The 16,931-nt window shown below is 41.9% G+C and overlaps 1 long non-coding RNA gene across 2 annotated transcripts; it reads left to right on the forward strand.

Moving 5' to 3' along the window:
• The first annotated feature begins 6,603 nt into the window (after positions 1 to 6,603).
• On the forward strand, positions 6,604 to 13,061 carry LOC112887117. 2 transcript variants are annotated; one of them, XR_003227491.1, is made up of 7 exons: positions 6,604 to 7,022; positions 11,472 to 11,685; positions 11,756 to 12,056; positions 12,149 to 12,333; positions 12,428 to 12,632; positions 12,713 to 12,868; positions 12,947 to 13,061. It is a non-coding gene; the product is annotated as an uncharacterized LOC112887117 (long non-coding RNA). The 2 variants fall into 2 exon arrangements; XR_003227492.1 differs by lacking the exon at positions 6,604 to 7,022 and adding an exon at positions 11,266 to 11,392.
• Positions 13,062 to 16,931: the final 3,870 nt, after the last annotated feature.

The raw sequence follows: 16,931 nt of genomic DNA on the forward strand, positions 1-16,931 counted from the left end.
TAATACTGGGTTATGCACCGGGGCTTGCCTTGTTTACTCCATGGCTTTGCAGAGATAGAATTTGTCAGTAAACTCCTCGACGTCTTCGAAACCTATATGATGCATGATAAGTATAAGTAAAAGAAACTAACAGTTTAATTACTTAACTATGTACAAGTAATATTTATGAAAATGCACATGAAAATATGATGACATGAGCAATTTTTAATCAAAAGAGACTAACTTGGTTATTAATAAGATGATATTAAATAATTATTAAGTTTCTTTTGTAATATTTCCTTCATAAGCTTTAACGTATAACTTAATCTCCTTATTAGATAAGATGAGAAGTGACATGAGTAATTTACTTAAAAGTATTTTGATAGAAACACTTACTTACTTAGATGGTTAATAACCATTTAAGAGTTGCATAAAGTTTTTGTCACAACTATGATCTTAATTATATTATGCTAAAGTTATGCATATAAGTTTAATACACACATTATGCTGTTAAAATATAAGATTATAAATGTTGACTACGAATTTAGTCATATTACAGCATTATATGGGAATTTCATTTAAGTATGTATGATACTACACTTATTAGTACTATTTTACTATCAACTAGTTATTAACCTACGCAGTTGTATTCATAATTCATATCTTTACTATAATTGCTGAATTAATATAATGATACAAGTTAAGTTCATACTTTTTCATAACCATGCAACTTATCATCTAGTAACAACTCCTAAATTTATTGTGAAGTACAATTTTATGAGTAAAACAAGTTATCTTATATTTATATAAATATGTAATTAAATTAAGAACATCATGTCTTTGATATAAGAATGTGAACTCGACTTGTCATATTATGAATCTTACTGTATGAGATGCGAAATGATAAATTTATATTATTAATTATGGAGGTAAACTTATATAAGTCAATATAATGAATATACATATATATTAAATTACTATAGAGTAGTTTCTAATATTAGTTAATTATGTAAGAACATGCTTAATTAATATACTGATATGTTGAAACAATTTGAATTAAAGAGCAAAACAGTTTATTATAGCCATAGAGGTGCAATTTGATTATCATTAGAGTTATATAAACCATTAATCTCTTTTGGGTTATTAATTATATATAGAACAAAACAATTAAATACTTGCATGATAACTGTTCAATAAATCATAAGGAATTTATCATGAGTATAGATGCTAATGAGAAGTTTATACCAAAAGTTTGAATAATAGATTTTTATTGTATTATTCCATAATAATTTATTTACTTAGCAACTGATAAGTTCCATTTACCTAACTTGACATCACTGAATTGGTACAATAAAATTTATACAAGCTATTGGTACCTTAATATTGCTACTGTGAATTTATCAGATTTTTCTAAGATCATTTAAACCCCTAACTAATCTATGGCCTAATAATCTCCTTTCATTAATTACTTTTATTCCTTACTGATTCACGAACTCGGACCTAGATATTTGAGAACCAAATTTCAAGAGGAATCTGTTGAAATTAATTTGAGATTTTTCGGGTTTATTTTCCATTTATAATCGATTTATCAACATGGCTTATTTTCTGAACTGTTCAAGGAAATTACGAAATTGCCATCACCTTTCTTCTAGCTCCCGGTGGTACAGGGGCTGCTCGCTGGTGGCTGTCCTCTCATCGTAGAGGGTCTCCAAAGCATTTTTATACTGCGAAATCTATACCAAAAATGAAGAAGGGGAATAGAGAAACCTATCTTGAGGGTCAATCGAAGGAAAAAACTCACCAGTAAAGATGAATTTTGAAGGAACAGAGCAACGAACATTGTGTTGCTACACTTGCGAAATACTCGCTGCTGCTTGAGAGATGGCCGGATTGGTCAAAAGGGAAGCTGCACGAGTTCAAGAAACCTCCTATTGCGGTCCTGGCTCGGAGGGGGATGAACGGGGAGTGGCTCGGCATGGTCGGTACCTCCCAAGCGAGAACAGTGGAGAAGAGGAATGCGCAGTGCGCAGTACAGGCAGGGCACCAAAGGATATTACTCGGCCTGAAACTTGACTGGCGTGGCTGGGAGTTGTGAGACAGGGAAGAGCGGCGGCGTGCTGGAAACCATGGTGAGCAGGTGGCAATGAGCACCTGCCTGGCGCGGTGCATGAGCGCCAGGTGGAGGAAGAAGGCTGTCGTGTGGCTGACATGTGGGTCCCGCCTGTCGGTTTATCTTATTTAACTAGACAGTTTCGAGTAAAAAAAATCTTTTTGACACATTTCCGTACATAGAAAAATTAGGAGAAGATTTAGGTAGATATTTTGAATTATCTGGAACAACTTTTATATTTGGACCTAGTCCAATTGGGTCAAATTCATATTCAATTTAAATGCACAGTTTAAATTTAAATAATTCGCTCATTTATCTAGTAAGCTTATTTAAACTATTTGACTTAATAAATGAACTTGTAAATTTAGGAAACTTTGTGGTTAAGTGTAACTTTTAATAAGGAATATTTTATCTATAGAAAGCTTATGCAAATTCTCAATATATTTAAATATACAAATTCAAGTATGAGAATTATAAGTATAATTTGATCTCTTTTTACAATAATTTGTATATTAAATTTGTTTAACAACTTTATTAAGGCTAATGCTATTTAATAATCAGAAACATGAATTTGTTTATAAATTTTCATTTGTTTTTCTCAACTCTTAGTTATATGATATAATGTAGTATTAATTAACATTTGTTTAAATTTAGTTGCCATTTAAATTTTTTGTTGAAATTTATATAATACATGAATGCGATTAATTTATTTGATTAACCAATTATACCATAATTAATTATGATTAGTTCTAATAAAAATTGGGTCTCTCACATGTACAACCTCTGCAGAGTGTATATCTATCCGGATAGCCGTGTCACGGTTAAGACAATCGCTATGGTTATGAGCTCACAGTGATTAGTTTTGGAAAAACCCCTTGATGTGTGAGTGAGCAGTGGATTGCTCGTGTTTTGGAAGTTATCGAGATCGTATATGGAGATCCTCTTGACTAAAACTTGGGAACTGACGGGATAGAGTGTATCTCCCTCAGGTCCCACCCAACTATTATCAATCAAACTTCTTCTGAAAAGAGTTTATCAAAATGCCTTACAAAATAGCCCTGCATAAAATTGGCTTTCTGCTAAAACTAAGCTCTACAGCTTATTCTTGTCCAAAGCCAGATAAGCATTTGTTATCCCTTTGAGTAGTGTTAGGGCTTGCTGAGTACCTTATGTACTCACTCTTGCTTTATTTTGATCAGAAAATAGTACAGAGTTCTACGACGAAGAACCGATGACGATTAGGGTTTCGATTCTGCTTCCCAAACTGCCTGTTGGTGATTGGACTTTGACCGCTTCGCTTCTCCGTTTCCGCAATGTTTTTGGCTACTCGATAGCCATGATTTGGTATTGTAAATCATAAAATTATGTAAGACTTTATTGTTTTGTAATAAAATATGAAGTGTTGGTTCTGTTATACTCTTTGTATGTGTGTACCAACTACTGATACAGGGATTCGTACGGTAAGCACAGTGCATCCCAGAAATTGGGGTGTGACAATAAATAAGTTTCATCCGATGCCGACCATTGGTCACATTTTGGAAGTATCTTGTATTAGAATCTCCTTCAAGAATGAATTGAGCATTGGAACGTTTATACCATTATTTGAGCTCTTCGTCTCGTATCTGAGATGCTAATTGTGTATTTGATTGGCTCTTGTGCTCAATCTCTTGCTCAGTTAACAATCGGAATTCTGCTATTTTGTCAAGCTCATCAATGATTATAGACAACCACGCATTTTCTTTTTTAAAAATCCCAGCCGCATATTGTGCCCAACCTTTAAGTTGTCTTCGTGTGGAGCGTATTTTATTATTCCACCTTTCGATTGAGGTACGTTCAAAACCATCCAAGCACGAACTTGAATTGGTATTTTCTTTGGGTTCTAAAAGCAATTGTGGTAAGTAAGAGAGGAGCATGGTCCGACAACAACTCTATCCATTCTAGGGCTCATACCGTGATTAGAGGATATTTTGCTTCCCAATTGAGATCCATCAGTATGCGGTCTAGTTTTTTGTAAGTTGGCATGGGGAGGTTATTGGCCCAACTAAATTCTCGTACTAACATTTCCACTTCCCGTAGATCCAAACTATCAATGATAGCATTGAATAAGAAAGACCAATAAGAGTCAAATGACCATTGCTCTTTTCATGCCTAAATCTTATCAAATTGAAATTCCCACCTATCAAGATCGGATATAACATGCACCGGGAAGTCATTGTGGCAGGCCCTATGATATCCTTTGCCATATACTGCTACTAAACTCCATGTAAAATTGTCAGCCTTATTCTTAATATGGAATTTAATATGAAACTCTCCATATGAACAGGCCAACACCTTCATCGGGGAGTTTTTTACACCGAGAAGTATACCACCGGACCTGCCACGTGGAGGAAGACATTGTGAGGTGAAATCAAAACCGCCTCAAAGTCGGTTCACGACATGCACCGGGAAGTCCTAGAGGTGTACATTCGGGCCGCCCGACCTGGCCCAACCCGAGCCCGAAATGGCCCGACCCGTTTACATTTCGGGCCGGCACGGCCATAATTTATTTCGGGCCGTGTCGTGCCGGCCCACGGGCTCAGCCGTCGGCCCATGGCACGGCCCGTTAATTGTTTTTGGGTCTTTTTTAATTTCAGGCCGGCCCGTTGGTTTTCGGGTCTATGAAGCCCAATATTTGTGTATAAAGTTAAATGAAGTAAAAATAAACAAATAAGTCATGTAGAGACTAAGATTTGAACCGTAAACCTCATGCAAGAGAGAAATTGTACTAACCACTCTAGTACAAGCACTTATTTGATAATAAAATAGTATAAAAATATATAATATTATGGGCCTATTTCGTGTCGATTCGTGCCTCACTTAAACGGACTGTGCCCGTGCCGGCCCACAGACTCGCCCCTCGGCCCAAGCACGGCCCGCATCATCTTGCCGTGCCGGCCCGACCCAAAATAATTTCGTGTCGTGCCGTGCTTGGGCCGGGTCAAAAATTTTGTGCTTCATGCCGGCCCTTCTGGCCCGGCCCAAATGTACAGGTCTAGGAAGTCCCGCCTACGTACCTTTGATATTGCTACAAAATCCAACTCATGTTCCCTCACACAAAAAAAGAACGAATATACTATCTTCGTTTTATAAAGGTTGTCACCGATTAATTCAAAAATGAACTAATGAATGATAATCTTTACCAAAATGAGGGAGTAGTACTAACTATATTGTTTTCATGAGCAGCTACATATATTGTCACACCCACGCTATATATATTTTTATCATTATAGATTGTTTGGGGGAAAAGGTCCTCGAAGTCACCCTTGGCAAAATATTTACACATACATTTATCACCTCTTCTCTTAATATTCGTGTTTTACAGGGAGTGGAAACGGTGCCGATTTGTGTGAGGCATACTTTGATTCAAGCGAAGTAAAAGCGAGGCGTACTTCGGATAATCGAAGGGTACAACACCTATGAGGAAGCTACGAAACCTGTGCCAGAATGGGAAGAGCGAGTCCAAAGTACAACCCGGCGACTGGACGTTTCAGATCAGCAGCTTGTCGATGGTTCTGGAAGACAGGCGAGTGGATATGGTCCTCCGCCTCTACGTGCTCCATGTCTAGGTGCCAGAAGGAAGAGAAAAGCTGCGAGCGGCGACGACAAGGACCGCCGTAATCACAGGTTCTCTCAACTGCCGGTGGTCTCCAGTGTCCTCCAAACGTACTGGTTGGTGGCTGCTTGTGTTTCATCCTTCGATTGCTATGCTCCTATGCCATTGGAATAGAGGTGGTGGCAGGACCTCCATTTGCGTACCCAACTGGTTCCTTGTCCGCTCCGATTGTAGTCTTTTGACCCTCTATCGACACCAATATATTACCCGTGCTAACGCTACGGTTAATATATCATTGATTATATGACTTCACTTTAATAATATTACCATCGATTATAGTTCTATATGATGACTTCATTTTAATAAACCATGATAGAACAAACATATAGTAAATCTTCCTCAACAAACCTAGCTGTTTGAACAAATATAAAGCACCCAACAACAGCGGCATGTGCAAAGGCGGGCCTAGCTGTTTGAAAGTTGTTTATTCAAATAAATTCGAAAATTTTTGAACCCCAACATCAGTATACGATCAGCTCAAACAAAAGATGAGACGAAGGATGACAAAGGTTTACTCTATGCATTTATAATACTAATGAAAATATACACAATACATTTCTATGCTCACATTCAATCAGCCATTATTGCTTGAGCAGATACAAAACCTTCTTTGAGGATTCACCGGTCCCTCGATGTACCCTGACACAACAGGAAACTGGCACACTTCCGACGGCCAAAGTAATTTCCGTCAGCGTTTAGAAAAGCCGTCAGAAGTTAACTTTATTCCCGTCGGCCACCGTATGCCGTCGGAAGTTGTCTTAACTTCCGTCGGCTGCCAGCTAGCCGACGGAAGTTAAGGGTATAACCGCGGGCCCAATCCTCTTCCTCCTCTCTTCCTCCATTCCCATCTCCCGCACAGCCGCCGCCGCCTCCTCTCACAGCTGTCGCCGCCGCGCTCGCCGTCCGCCACCGCCGTCCTCCTCGCCTCCCCGCGCCTCCCCCGCGCCTCCCCGCCGAGCTCACCGGAGAGCTCAACGGAGAGCTCACCGCGGCCTCCCCGCGCCTCCCCCGCGCCTCCCCGCGCCCTCCCGCCCCCTCCCTTCCCAGCTCACCGGAGAGCTCACCGGATCCGCGTCCTCCCCGGCGCCCTCCACGCCGACGGCCTCACCGGAGGCCGACTTCACCGGGGCTGTCGCCGCGGCCTCCCAGGCGCCCTCGCAGTGGCCTCCCCGCCCTCAGCGCGGCCTCCCCGCGCCGGTGGCCTCATCGGAGGCCGAGCCGCGGCCTCCCCGGCACCCTCGCCGCACCCTCCCCGCCGCCTCCCCTGCCCCTAGCTAGCAGGTGCGGACTCAATTTCCGACGGCTTGTACGTTACTTCCGTCGGCTGTTTGTTTTAATTAGTGATTAATTAGGTTAATTACTGCAATTAGTTAGGTTAATTACTATAAATAAATAGGTATGTTTAGTTAGTTTTTAGGTATTGTTTAGTTTATGTTTAGGTATTGTTTAGTTTATGTTTAGGTATTGTTTAGTTAATTACTATGAATAAATAGGTTTGCATGTTTAGGTATGTTTAGTTTATGTTTAGGTATTGTTTAGGTTAAGTTAGTTTTGATGTTTAGGTTATGTTCAAGTTAGTTTAGTTAGTTTATATAATAATATGCATTGTAAAGTAATTTTAATTCAAAATATTTGTTAGTTTAGTTATTTAGTTTACATTAATTAAGTTATTTTTCTTTACTCTGTTTATATTAATTCACTTATTTCTGTAAATTCTATGTTTACTTTAATTTCTCAATGTGTTCAACTCAAGTACTTTAAAAACAGTGAGTCAAAATATGTTAGGTTGTAACGAAACCCTATGCATCAGCCGTTCCGATTCGACACGTCGACGTACATGTGTTATGCATGTACGACGTGTCGAATCGGAATTGTCCCTTTTTTGGACAGCCCGGGAGTGACCAAAAGGGCGTGGTACTTATGGCGAGACATGGGTTCGATCGGAATTCCGGTAGCATAACCCCGTTGTCCTCCGGTGCACCATTTCTGGGCGTGCAACTGGAGGACAGCAGGGTTATGCTGCCGGAATTTCGATCGGACCCATGTCTCATCATAAGTACCGCGGCCTTTCGGTCACTTCTGGGTGGGTTTAGGACTTATCCTTACCTATAGATGCATTTAGTGAACCCGTTGTAGGAATCTGATACTGTACATTATTGTGTCTGCTCTCTAGCTTCAAAGATGAGTGATAATGATCGTCGATGGATGTACGATGAGTGGAGTAAGTCTAGAGTTCACTCGAGAGATTGGATGACGAATACTCAAGCTTTCATTGATTATGCCTTCTCTCGAGCAACACATGGTACGGCAAGGTGCCCCTGCAGTCGGTGTCGAAACTCGCTGTCGCATGACAAGATAGAGCTGACTTTGCATCTCTGCCGCTTCGGTTTCATGCCTGGTTATGAGGTGTGGGTGTATCATGGTGAAGTACCGCACGTCAACTTAAATGCCTCAGCTGCAGAAGGAATGGCGGATGCATATGACAAGGACAGGATGGACGAGATGCTTGATGATTTGGGCGCACAATTCAATTTGGATCCGGAGGAACCGCCAACTCCGGAGGTCGAGCAGTTTTTTGAGCTTCTCAAAGCCGCAGAACAGCCGCTGCATGATTACACAAAGGTCACAATACTCGAAACTGTGACCAATCTTATGGCTATAAAGTCTCAATTTACGTTTTAAGGCAATTGTTTCAAGAGTATGTTAAGGTTCATCAGTAAAATCCTACCGGCGGGTCATAAGTGTCCTAAGGACTTGTACCAATCAAAAAAATTGCTATTTGGTCTTGGGATGAGTTACGAGAAGATTGACGTCTGTCCGGACAACTGCATGCTTTTCTGGAAGGATAATGCCGAGAAGTGTTTGCGATGTGGCAAGTCGAGATTCGTCGAGGTTGTAAACGAGGATGGTGAAAAGGTAACAACCGAGATTGCTCACAAACAGCTTCGGTACATGCCTCTCACTCCTCGCTTAAAACGTTTGTTTATCTCGAAATCTACTGCTCAACATATGCGATGGCATAAAGAAGGCAAACGGGAGGATAGTCAATTGATGGTTCATCCGTCCGATACTGAAGGCTGGAAAGCTCTGGATGATTTTGATCCAGATTTCGCAAGAGATGCCAGGAATGTCTGTATTGGTTTGGCTACGAATGGATTTACTCCCTTCACTTACAATGCAGCGTCGTACTCTTGCTGGCCTGTCTTTGCCATTCCGTACAATCTACCACCTGCACTTTGTATGAAGTATGAGTTCATGTTCCTTACTCTCATCATTCCTGGTCCGGAGCATCCTGGACCGCAATTGAATGTTATGTTGCAACCATTGGTCGAAGAGTTGAAACAACTTTGGGAAGGTGTCGAGGCGTATGACTCATACAAAAAGCAGAGATTCAACCTCAGAGCTGCATTTTTGTGGTCGATGCATGATTTCAAAGCGTATGCTTTATTTGCTAGTTGGTGTGTTGCTGGTACTCTGACATGTCCTATATGCAAAAAGGACACAGATTGTTTTCGGCTTACGCATGGAGGCAAGATCTCGTACTTGACTGTCACAGATGTTTTCTACCTCCAAATCATTCCTTCAGAATGCAGAAGAATGCTTTCAGGAAGGATATTGTGACCACTAAGGGACCACCAAAGCGTCTAAGTGGCAACGAGATAGCTGAGCAATTGAGTAACCTTGTTATGGGAGCAGATGGAAAGCATTATGAGAGTTATGGTCAGGAGCATAATTGGACTCACATATGTGGCGTGTGGAAGCTCCCCTATGCAAAATCTCTAATCCTAATGCATAATATTGATGTGATGCATCAGGAGAAAAATATGGCTGAAAGCATCATAATGACTTGCATGGATTTTGCTGGTAAATCTAAGGATAATGCAAAGGCGAGAAAAGATCTAGCGGAGATATGCAATCGACCGACACTTCATTTGAATGAATCCGGTGGTAAGCCACACGCTCCTTTTGCTGCGAGACCGAAAGAAAAGAGGAAAATAATGTTGTGGCTGAAAAAATTGAAGTTTCCTGATGGTTTTGCCGCTGGTTTCAAAAGAGCCCCAAACATGAAAACTATGAAGCTCACTGGACTTAAGAGTCATGATTACCACATCCTGATGGAGAGATTGATCCCCGTAATGTTTCGTGGGTTTTTGCCGGAAGATGTGTGATATGCACTTGCTGAGCTAAGCTTCTTCTACAGACAACTTTGTGCTAAAGAAATTAAAAAGGAGATGATGGAGAAGTTGGAGAAAGAAATGCCAGTTCTTCTATGCAAACTGAAGAAAATCTTTCAACCGGGTTGCTTCAATCCAATGCAGCACTTACTTATCCACCTAGCATATGAGGCTAAAGTTGGTGGTCCAGTGCAATATCGGTGGATATATCACATCGAGAGAGCTCTAAAGAAACTTAGACCGATGGTTGGAAATAAAGCAAGAGTAGAAGGATGCATCGCTGAGCAGTTCAAGTACAAAGAGATTGCATATTTCATTTCTGTATACTTTGCAGAAGATCATAAAATGAACTCAACTTCGACGCGGTACCATACCAATCAAGATCTTCCTTGCAGTGATCTTGACATCTTTGGATCGGATGGCATTGCTGTTGGTGTGGGTAAAACTCATCACTTGACTCAAGAATCTCGAAATCAGGCTTTAGTCTACATGTACTACAATATTGATGAGATGACCACTTATTTCGAGTAAGTACAAGTTGTCTTCTAACTGTTCTAATCGATATGTTTTTGTCATTTTGTTTCATCTAATTCTTCTTGTTTTTCATAACAGTGAATATGATAAGTATGTTTGGAGGGGTACGACTCCTACACAAAAGCAGTTAGAACAAATGAGAACAAATGGGCTATATGGAAGGCCTAACTTTCCCAACTGGTTTAAACAGCGTGCTATTCAAGATCCTGATATTCATCCAGATCTACGCCAACTCTCTTACGGTAGTGTCACTGTCAAAAGCTATGGTCGATATGATGTTAATGGCTATCGCTTTCGTTCTGTGAAATTTGAAACGAGTCGTCCTTTAGCTGCGACGTGTAACACAGGAGTCGTGAGTTTTACAAGGGACGCATCGCAAAATATTGTGAATTACTACGGAGTCATCCAAGACATACTTGAGTTCACTTTTGCGGGTAATAAAGATTTGAAACTTGTATTCTTCAAGTGTGATTGGTTTGACCCTATTCGTGGTACGAGGGAGAATCGAGTTGGCATGGTATAAGTAAAGCATGAACAATTAGCACGGGGTTGCAACAAATTCACTATTGGTCACCAAGCTCAACAAGTTTACTATATATCATATCCTTGTGAGAAACTCAAGTCTTGGTGGGTAGTGAATAAAGTGAATCCTCGTGAGCGGTTACATATTCCTCAAAATGAGGATTATCGAGTGTTGGAGATTGATGAAGAGTATGAGATTGACCAAGAAGATGAGACATTGAACGAGTTTAATGTTGATCCTACTCCCGCTCTGGATGCACTCGTCGGTGATGCCATAATTGATACTAATGATGCACCAATTCCTCAAAAGACTAAGCGGAAATCTAAGGAGAAACCCGTGAAGTGGACTCCTTGGAGTGGAAGGGGTCAAATCGATCCAGATTTCGATGACACATGACTAGTGTCTTTATACTTATATATGTATGTACATTTATATTTGATTAAATACTATATTTTATATTTGATGGAATTCTAATGATTTTTTTGTCTCTATCAACAGGATGGCGGGTAGGAAGGTGAAGAAGATTTCTAAGGGCCTGCTTGGGGCAGTGTGCGGTGTAGGCAACAAGGAAGATGCCCTTTTTCAAGGGAGTTCGTCTAGCTCGAGCAGATGACGGGACTTGATGAGGGCTCTCACCCAAGAGCAGCAGCCCGTTCAGCAAGAGCAGCAGCATGTTTAGGAAGAGCCTGTGGTCTGCTATATGAGAAACGAGGTATGATTGGTTAATTAATGCATTGTTTTCTCACATTTGAAAGTTCAAACTGATTTCTCTAATTTTGCAGAACGATCCTGAATCCGAGGAGGAGGGGGAGGAGGGGATGGGGAGGAGGAGGATGGGGAGGAGGAGGGGGACGGGGAGGAGTCCGACCAGATGGGTGTGTCCGAGGAAGGGGGGAAGCATGGGACTACGTCTGGAGAAGCGGACGATGAGGGCGACGCCGATCCTTTTGGGGAGTTGCCCTCTAACTTTCCCTCTAGTTCGGCGTCTCAGAGAACTTAGCACAGTCGGAGGAGCCACCACGTTCGTCCAGGACTCGAACGCGCTGAGCTTGATAAGATTATCATTAGACCATGTGGTGACTGGTAAGTTTAGTTCAAATTCTAAGTTGAGTACTTCTTGTTGTTATCTTCCCGGCCGAAGATTTTGTATAAGCTCAATCTGAGAGATTTTGTAGGTTTTGGGATGACACCTCTTTCGAAGGCAAGGGGCATCACCGGCAGGTGAACACGACGTTAGGTAACTGGATTCGGCTTCATTGGCCGGGTGTGGTTACTGATCCCGGTACTGGCCAGATAATACCGGTTAGAAATTGGGACCAATACCGGTACGCAACTAATGCAAAGCATGTGAACGCTCAAGGTGCTGTCAAGCATGACTTTTGGTTAAGTTCATTTATGTTATGTTCTAGTTTGTTCAACTCGTGTATATTGTAAACAATTGTTTCTTCTTTCAGAAACGTTACAGATTGGGACCTGGATCGTGTCCGAATCATGCTGAGAGGGTTTTTCGAGAACAATGCCGCCAAGATCACCAGGGATGCCATCTCTTATGCGCGCATACAGGCCCAGAACATCTATTTCAAGGAAGTACTTGGGAGATCAATTTTGGGAAAGCGAGAATCCTCATCTACCTACTTGACTGAGCAACAGTACAGACAGGTAATAACAACTGATAAGTTGTAATTTCTTCTAGTTTCATATGCCAACAGTACTTGTCTGACACAGGGTAATACTTGCAGGTTATGGTGCCTTGGATGGCGAACAATTTGGAGGGCTACCATGCTCTATGCAGACTATGGTCATCGGCAGGATTCAAGGCTAAGTCTGAGAAGAATAGGCGTAACCGTGGGAGACAAGGCTTGCACAGATATGGTGGTGATGGGCATCTTCGAAAGGTAAAACGCATGGTAAATTATCGCATATCAAATTGTTATCTCTTATATATGTATGTTTTTTACAATGTTGCCTTGTAGGAAGCTGCTACTGGGGTCGCTCCAAGCGATATTGAGGTGTACGTGGAATTCCACAAGGGTCGAGATCCTTAGAACCCTGACCTCCTGTGCACAGAGAAGGCCACACAGCGTATGGTAAGAATTGCTTGTCTTGTTTGTTATCACGAACTTTTATCATCTCAAACTGGATTTGTGTCCTTGCAGGCTGCTTATGGCTCGGAGATGGTGAGACGCCACGGAGAAGATGTCGATTGGCGACATGCTCCTATCGATCCGACGGCTGTCCATGCTAGTGGTGGTGGGAAACAGCATGGGAGGTAACTTGTATTTCTTTTGTCATAGTCACAATATTATCGATGCTATGTTCAAAACTGTCTAATCTCTAAATGGTAATGCAGGTACTCTATGTTCAACGGTGTCATCAACTCCAAGGATGTTCGGAGGGAGAAGGCGGCATCTGGGTCACAAGCTTCAGCCAGCGCATCTTGTCGCTCCACAGGACAAGAATTTGATGCCAATAGGTTTCTTGAAGAGATGGCACAGCGTCTGGCTACGCCAACTTGATGGCAACACAGCAAAACTACTACACTCAGCAGCTGCAGTTTGTATTTGACTGCACTTGGCTCAATTTAATCAAAACCTTGGTACGCAGGCATCTTTTCAAAATGCGGGGTTGAACATTGACCTCTCCCATATCCAGCCGCTGCCGCCACAACTTGTACCACCTGCGCCTTGGGCCACTCAGGTAACTAGAACATATTTGTTTACTTAGTTCAATCTCGAGTTTAAATTCTAACACTTGAATATGCCGTAGTTTAATACACCGCCTACAAATCTTCCTGCTCCCGGAGCTCCTGAGGACGGATGGAGTGGATAAGGCGTGCGCGGGAACACTCCAAGCAGCGGACACAACTCCAACCATCCCACTCCCCAAGACCCTACACCACCGGAGCCTTGAGTGTCCGTAAGATCAAGGATTTGGACGAGTTTGTGTTGGATGATGCTATGCTAGTGTATGTAGATTTGTTCTTTGTGTTGCACGACTTGTGGTGGATGTTATGGACTTGTGGTGGACGACTTGTTCTTTGTTTTGGATGCTATGGACTTGCGTTGTATGTGTTGGCTATATAGCTCATGTGACTTGTGACTTGATTCTTGTGACTTGTGTTGGCTATATAGCTCATGTGACTTGTATATGTATTTGTATGATGGATATGTGATATATTACAGTTTTTTGTGAATTTTGGATCGAGGAATAGCAAAATATAGCAGCATTTGTATGCTGGTACCAGGTTAACTTCCGTCGGCCGACTATAGCCGATAGAAGTTAACCTGATACAGGAACTTCCGTCGGCCAGAATATAGCCGACGGAAGTTAACCTGGTACAGGAACTTCCGTCGGCCAGACCATGGCCGATGAAAGTTAATAACATCCGTGGGTTGTGTGAGCCAATGGAAGTTATCTAACTTCCGTGGGCGGGGCGCCGCGGACGGAAGTTAGTTAACTTCCGTCGGCACCCTTCGGCCGATGGAAGTTAGCTAACTTCTGTCGGTAGTCGACGAAAGTTAGCTAACTTCCGTCGAAAGGCAGGCGTCGGCCGAGGACCGACGGAAATTAGCGTATGCCGACGGAAGTTAGCTAGGTCTAATTTCCGTCGGCTTTGGCCGACGGAAATCGTCCTGTTTCCTGTTGTGTGAGTGGGTAGGCTTCGTATGCGAAGGGTAAGCTTCGCGTACAAAGGGTCGTTTTAGCCCAGTGATTTAGCTCTCCTTGTGGCTTTCTCAGTGGGATTACACTCAGTCCCACGGTGGGCGCCAAATTTTAGAACACGTAAGTATCATCAGCATGAGTAGGGCCAGGCACAATGAGGACCCAGCCTCCTTTCCTTCTAACTCATGGTGTTGTATTTATAGGATGAGTGGTTGTTTCCTAATCGCTCCCCTGGTAGGGCTTGAATTTACATATAGGTCCTTGTGCTAGCTGGGCTGGTTTGATTGTTGGTCAATTGGGTCTCTTTTACACTCGCATGGGGATCTGAACCCATGGGCCATCCCCAAACAAGGAACATCATTCGCTAGTTTACCAAAATCTGATCCACAATTTCTATGAAAGGATTTAGATCAGCGATTACACGAATGGAATCTAGAGAATAAAATGCATGGGAAAAGAGGTACTCCAAAGAAAAGCAATAGGCGAAGCTCTTCACCTTATTGATTTTGTCGCATAGGTAAAATTTGTTCCGAAGACAGCATCTACCTTCTGTCCTTCTCACATCGTCACTTGAGTTGGTTGCAGATACCCGGAAACCAACATCACCGGTAAAGGAAGTAAGCAGGATGGGAAATGGTAGAAGCAGTAAATATAGGAACCCAGTAGAAAATGTAGGGAAAAGGAGCACGCAACTAGGGTAGGGATGGCAACAGGTCGAGTGCGGGTCAGATTGAGAATACCCCGTCCACAATCACACCCGCGAAGTATAGCTACATCCACTCATGAAAGCACCCGCAAGTGAAAATTCACACCCACACCGTCGAGTTTGGTGGGTCTCGGGTCACCCACAGATTTTACTTTTTGTTCTCTTTATAATAATATTTGATCTATAAACAATTAAATACAAATAATATTAATTTGTATCTTTAAATTTTATATATTCACATTGATCAACAATAAAATATTTTATAAATCATGAGTTAAGTACATTATTTAAAATAATTACTAATGTATCTTATGTATGTTTGTGTAAAATGAATAATAAAATAAATTTTGGGTTGGATGCGGGTCACCCGCGGGTTGAAATAGAAACCTACACCCACGAAATTTCGGGTCGGGTGCGGGTGCACCCGCGGCCCGTGGGTCAACATCTTCACTGCACCCGTCGGGTCGGGCACTCGTCGAGTTTTAGATCAGCTGGTTAAATTGCCATCCCTATACGCAACAGCTCCTATACTCAGTGACACAAAGGAGGGGAGACAACAATGCCCACTGCAGAAGAGACGGCCACTAGAGCCAAAGGTGAAGAACTGGGAATCGAGAGATCAAGGGAAAAAATAGAGAAGAATAATGGGAGGAAGCCACTGTAATACAAAGTGAAGGAGGCAACACATGGTATAAAGCACACACGGTGATCCCGGAAAGCGGAGAAGACAATGATCCTCGTGCTGCGTGAAGATTGTTGTCTTCGGTGCCTGTTGCCGCCCTTCCACAATAGCTCCAATCGTTCTTTTTTTTTTTTCCTAATGGCGACGCTGCACGAATGGATGGCAATCGTTCTACCTCCACCAGTTCACACTCTCAAGTCTCTGATCCGATTGCGCACATTCAACAGCCGCACTAAAAAAAAAAAGAATAGCGTTGAATCGCATCACAGGGCAAGAGCAATGAGCAAGCAAGAGTTCGGAGAGGATGAAATCGGGAGAAAGTGTTTGAAAACATGTAGGTACTGTACAAAGAGTCAGTGTATTATTTTAGCAGTACAAACCGATGTTCACACTAATTATTGTTATCTGATAATCATGATGAACATTTCAGAGAGAGAGGATTACGTGTGCAGTAATATCATAGCGGTTAGAAAAAATACCAAACAGAACATATACCTGAAACATTGAAGGTGTCACCTCCATGGTAAAAAACCAGGATTGTTTCTTTGTTCTTTTTCTCAACACCATGTGCCAGTGATGCAGCAGTATGCTCATTTATAATATGCAAAACTTCCAACCCAGCAATGTGAACAACAGTTTAGTGTCCTTTGCGAGTCACTGAAGTAAGCAAGGACAGTGATCAAGGCCTCTGTACCTTGTCATTCAAGAGCTTCGATGCATCATCCACCAGTTTTCTCAGCACATGAATAAAAAAAAATTATGGAACAACCTTGTCATAAACAGGACATACGATCCAAATTGTCATAAAATGTTCCCTAGTTAATGAGAAATCCAAAACAATTTATGAGTTGTGGGATGGGTCAAATCTGAAATGCAACTTTCGAAGGTGTGTTGATAGGCGCCTGTT

This window comes from Panicum hallii, chromosome 3, assembly GCF_002211085.1.
Source record: "Panicum hallii strain FIL2 chromosome 3, PHallii_v3.1, whole genome shotgun sequence".
In the NCBI taxonomy this organism is placed as follows: Eukaryota; Viridiplantae; Streptophyta; class Magnoliopsida; order Poales; family Poaceae; genus Panicum; species Panicum hallii.